This window comes from Kryptolebias marmoratus, linkage group LG2 (assembly GCF_001649575.2).
Source record: "Kryptolebias marmoratus isolate JLee-2015 linkage group LG2, ASM164957v2, whole genome shotgun sequence".
Taxonomy (NCBI): Eukaryota; Metazoa; Chordata; class Actinopteri; order Cyprinodontiformes; family Rivulidae; genus Kryptolebias; species Kryptolebias marmoratus.
Genome location: NC_051431.1, coordinates 28372129 through 28377993, shown reverse-complemented (window position 1 = coordinate 28377993; position 5865 = coordinate 28372129).

Here is a 5865-nt window from a genome sequence, read left to right as displayed (position 1 = left end):
TGCACCACTATTCATTTTATTTATATATATATATATATATATATATATATATATATATATATATATATATATATATATATATATAAAACGTTTTTCCCCCATCTAGCTTATTAATCTGAAATATTTGGGGAGAATCATTGCTTTTAATCAACAGGTTGTAGGTTAACAAAATACTACTGCAATTCTGAAAAAGTTGGGACATTGTGTGAAATGTAAATGCAGTGATTTGCATAACTCAAAATCCCAAATTTTATTCACAATGGAGCATAGTAAGCATATCAATAGCTGAAACTAAGACACAGTACCTTTTTTCACATAAAATGGGCATTTTAAATTTTATGACAACAACATATTTCAAAAAGTCAATATAAGGCCATGTTTCCCACCGTGAAGCATCCGTTTTTCTTTTAACAGCAGTCTGTAAACATCTGAGAACTGAGGAGAGCAGCTGCTGGAGGTTTTGGAGGGAAATGTTGTCCCATTCTGGTCTGGTGTATATTTCCCACCCCCATCTTTTTCCATTTTCTAACATTTTTTAAACAGCTCCAGGGAGCCACTAGGGCAACACTAAAGAGCCGTATGCGGATCCGCTTGTTGCCGACCCCTGCACTAGTTTATACAGTTTTTCACAAACTGGTGAACTTCTACCCATCTTTACTTCTGACAGATTCAGCCTCTCTAAAATGCTCTGTTTATACCCAGTCCTCTTATTTACCTGTTGCCAATAAACCTAATTAGTTTCAAAATGCTCCTGGAGTTGTTTCTTATTTGTACCACTTGCCTATTACAACCTTTTGTTGCTCCCGGACGAATTTTGTTTGAGATGTGTCACTTTCAATAAACTCAAAATTACCTTGTTTCTTTTTTCAACAAAATGGTACCATTTTTTAGTTTCAACATTTGACAGGTTAACTATGTTCCACTGTGAATAAATTAGGGGTTTGTAAGATTTGCAATTCATTGCATTCTGTTACAAAATGCTATCCTTACATCTAACCCTAACACTATCACCATCCCTTCAACCAACCCTCCCCCTGATGCACCCTTAGCTCAACAACCAACTCAATCCTAACCCAACATAGTCACAAAGTTTTTAATCACCAACTCTTATAAGTGACAATACACCATCACACAGTTCTTTATTTATCTGGTGTGTACGACCTTAATTTATTCCTCCAGCACAGCTAGATTTTATTATTGTTGTGTGTTTGTGAGTGTGTGTTTATCAAGTAGAGCCTGAGAAGCCTGAACTTTACCACAAATCAATACAGGTGTTAAGTCATTATGCAGAATCAGTTTAAAAACACAGAAATTCACAGATTGATTCTGTTTAGTGGGGCATTTTCTTTTTCTCCTGAAGGATTTCTTCTGCTTGTGTTTTTGGGGTAAAAAACAGAAGCACACATTAAAAACTGTCACAACGTGGTTGTAATTCTCCTCTCAGTATTTATTCAGCCTAAACATAAAAAAAAGACATCTTTGATTAACCCACATGGCCCATAGCATTGTAATGTCTAATATCAGTAAACTTACTGTTGATTTATTTGTAGGTTATTGTGAGACAAATAATTTTCTATTGTACAAATTAAAATATTATACTCCATTTGTTTGATAACATGTCAGTAGATTTAGTAAATAAATCTGGCAGGTTATTAGTTAAAGTGCCTTTTTTATTTCAAATGTTTCCTTTAAAGACTGTTTATTTGATGAAAATCAGTTTTTTTTTTTATTTAGAAACTTAAAGTGAGAAAATGTTCTACAGATGTGATTGTGAAAAAGAGAACTCAACAAATCTCATGTCTTTGTACAGTGCACATTACATAAAATAAATATTTTCTGAATAAAGTGTCAGCTTTTTGATTTGACCTGTGGTCATTCAGTCCATGTTGACTCCAGATGCTGAAGTTTGCTGCTCTCTGCTGGTGAACACACACTACATCAGTGTTTCTGACAGAACGAAGATCAGGGTTGGTTGTAGGAATAATGACTGGTTTTTCATCTTTAACTTGTTAATAAATTAGTAAAATGCATTTATATAATTTACCATAAATGCTAACAAAATTATTTATTTGGGTGTGTGTGTGTGTGTGGGGGGGGGGTGAAAGAGAACTATGATATGACAAGGGTTGCTTATGGAGAAGAGGTATTAATTGTGTCTCTCTACTCTTGTGATCGGCAACGTGAGATCTCTGACCAACAAAAGTTAACGGGACTAATCATGAGCCAGACGGAGTATGCAGTATGATGTGCTTCACAGGGACTTGGTTAAATCAGGATATCCAGGATTATAACCTCTTCATTGAGAGTTTCGATCGGGTTTGCACCAGGAGTTGTAAGAGGAAAGGCAGGAGACTGGCTGTTCTTGTTAACAACAGCTGTTAGCCATTGGAAAGCCCATATTATCTGCCAAGCCGACGTTGACGAACAACAACATCCACAAAGTCAGCACAACTGCAGACCAGACACTCAAGTGCCCTCATCACTATTTCAGGAGATTTCAGCAACACCACTATGTATAAAACAAAGCTTCCTGACCAGAGGGGAGAAGACCCTGGATTTACTGTATTCAAATGCCAAGAGTGCTTAGGTGTGTTTGTCTGCAGCGTTAGAAAATATCTTGTGAACCACTGTACATATTTTAACAAAACTCTCAGAAAATAATCATTGTATGAGCATCTATAACTGATTTTACTTTTGGAGTCAATCTAATTCAAGACAACTGTGGAAAACCAGCGGCCGAGATGCTGAGGAGATGCCCTGAATGACAGCAGATGTAGCTGCCACGGACCTAAGGAGTGACCTGAGAAATGGCTGGGGAGAAAAACGCAAAATGCTAAAATGCTTAAAATTTCAGAAACCGAGCAGAGGATCTGGGAGCCTTCGGGAGATGAAACGGAAGATTTAGGAGTGAGCCTTTATTAATGCTTGTACCGCAGCAGAGTCATCTTAAAAGCGACAATGCGCTTCAATTTCCGATGATTCCCCCAATAACGATGGAAACGATCTCATACAAGCTGAAGCCTCGGACTGGGGAAATGAAGGGGGCCATTTAGCTAGCTGCCCTGAAAAGACCCCCAAAACCTAAAGACGGAGCGGCATCTGTGTAAAATTGTAGGGAATCAGCGGAGAGAATGACATCATCATAAAGGAGATGCTGTTGCCATCTCTGGGTAGATTAGCTCAAAAAGCTAGGTTGGAACAGCAACTGTCGTCCCGAGGAACCTGAACTAACAAAGGAGGAACAGAATTTTCTAGATCAGGCAGCCTGGAAATGAAAGAACGGCCTGGGGGATTGATGAACGTGATGAATTTGAGATTACCCAGCAGAGATAAAAGTTGACGCTTTGAAAGAACTGAGGATGAGATGGGAGGCTGAGAGATCTCTGAATGTGGGACGGTTTGTCTGCAGGTAGCAACGTGACCATTTCTTTGGAATCCAGAGTATTACCCGGGAAATCCAACTCTTAGCTGGACCTGCGTTTAGTGATGGCCGAATGAGGCCTCATGAAGCAATGAGGCTTCCCGGGCCCTTGCTTGCTCGAAGGTTCATTACTCGGAGCTTCGTTCATTGCTCACTAGTACTCTGCTGTCGAACTGAGCCTGAGACAGCCTTGTTGCCCAAATGAATCATACTTCCCAAAAAAAAAAAAAAAAAAAGAATTGAACATAGTCGTCAGTGAATGCGATATTGTCACAATGAAGATTTTGTCAAACCCACGACTAGTAACAGTAGGGTCTATGGAACCCTTTTTAACTGCGTCCTCTCTTTGTACTTCTGAATGATTTGTACCCAAAGTAATCATGCAAATGCGTTTGTTTGCTGTTGGATCTGGTCGTGGTTTTTTTTGTTTGTTTTTTTTACATGGACTGATTTGACATAATATATCTAGTACTTAGAGTCTTGGGAGTGAAGTGATTGATGAGGCAGTCACTGAATGCTTTGAACTTGCAACTCCTAAAAACAAATTTCATTTGAATCCATCTTTTTCCTGGACTTATGGGCAAATCTTATTGTGAGCTGACATCTCAAAGTACTCCCAGATGGGAGAGGTTTTTCTTTTTGTTGGGTCGATTTCAACCACTGCTGATACACTAGCTACCAAACCACCTACTAGACTACGACCCACGAAGCGATGAGGTTCATTGCACTTTTATATTTTTATGCATTTTTTAATTTGTTTTTTACGCTCAGTACATGCCTCAAAGTCTGACTTCAGATGTCCCATTACCACCTACGGTCTTTTCCTTAGAGAGAAATGCTGACGCGCAGAAGAGCTTCAAGCGGGCTGAACAGGAAACCCTTTTCAAACATAAGAATGAAAGATTTATCATTGAATATGTTCCAAGAAGGTGACTTGAGATACAGTAGGCATTTTCAGGGAACAAAGTAGAACAATAAAAGTATTTATCTGTGCCAAAATCATCTGTTCTATGAAAAAAAAGGTTTAAAAAGAAGAAATGTTTAGGAGAGAAAGTTTAAAGTATAAGGAAAAAAAAAAAGTTTGCTCTTAAACTTTTTTTTATTTTTAAAAGGAGAAAAGCAGTGACTTATTTGTTGCAATACTTTTTCCTCGTATTTTTTTTAAAACGTCCTATTGGAGGAAGGCTTTATTTTTTTCATCATATTAGTAAAAGTATTTTGTGCGTGACCCGTCTAGTTCAGCCATTGTAAAACCATACTTCTACAGAGGTGTGGGAGGACAATAGAGTGTAGAATAGGAGGCACTGCAGTTTTATCCTTTTCTTTATTTAACATCAATAGCGGCTCGATAAGTGTGAGGCATTGCATCTGGATCTACAGATAAGGGTGGGTGGGGGTGTCATAAACCTGTCACTGAGTTTGACGAGAAGTGGGGTATTATCTCTCTGTCACGGATCAAACACACATTTTGTTCTCTCAGTGTGTCTCCTGGTCTGAAGGTTGCCTCTTGTGCCATCAGGGGACTTACTTCTCCATTCAGCCAGGGTTTGAGGTTTGTGTAGATCAGGGTTGGGCAATCCTGGTCCTCGAGGGCCATTATCCTGCATGTTTTACTTGTTTCCCTGCTCAAACACACCCGATTCAGTGGTTAAATCACCTCTTCATGTTCTGCAGAAGCCTGTTAATCACCCATTGATTCAAATCAGGTGTGTTGGAGCAGAGACACAAATAAAACCTGCAGGATGGTGTATGGAGAGAAAATAGTTCCAAAATACCTGTGCGTGTGTAAAAATATTTGTGCGTGTGTAAAAGGATTTGTGTGTGTGTAAAAATATTTGTGCGTGTGTAAAAGGATTTGTGCGTGTGTAAAAATATTTGTGTGTGTGTAAAAATGTATTTGTAACTCGTGTGAGTTTTTAAGTATTATGTGTCTTATATTTTAGGAACACAGAAACCTGAAGGAAAGCTGCAGAGAGCTTCCAGTGAAGCTCAGCTCTCCAGCCCCAGTTAAAGCAGGGCAGTGTGAGACCCTGGAATGACTTCCAGTTTTTAAAGATTACTTTTCCAGGCCTTTAAAAAAAACTGCATGTGTGTGCATACACAGCACAGAAAAATCTAAAGAAATTATGGATGTGGTGTATACAGAAGGCTCAGGATTGTGTGTGTATGTGTGTGAGAGAGTGAAATAAATTTGAATGAACAATCAAACTTGTTTCTTTATAAAAATATGAAATGTATTGAAATATACATTTATACTATATTTCCTTCAGGTTTCTGTGTTCCTAAAATATAAGACACATAATACTTAAAAAAGATTTAATTGAAAACAACTTGAAAAGGTTTTAGTATCCCACAGTGTATTGTAATACACAATACATCATTAATTCCTAAACATGCAGAAAGAACTAACAGGTAAAAACAGGTTTAACAAAGTGTAATATTAA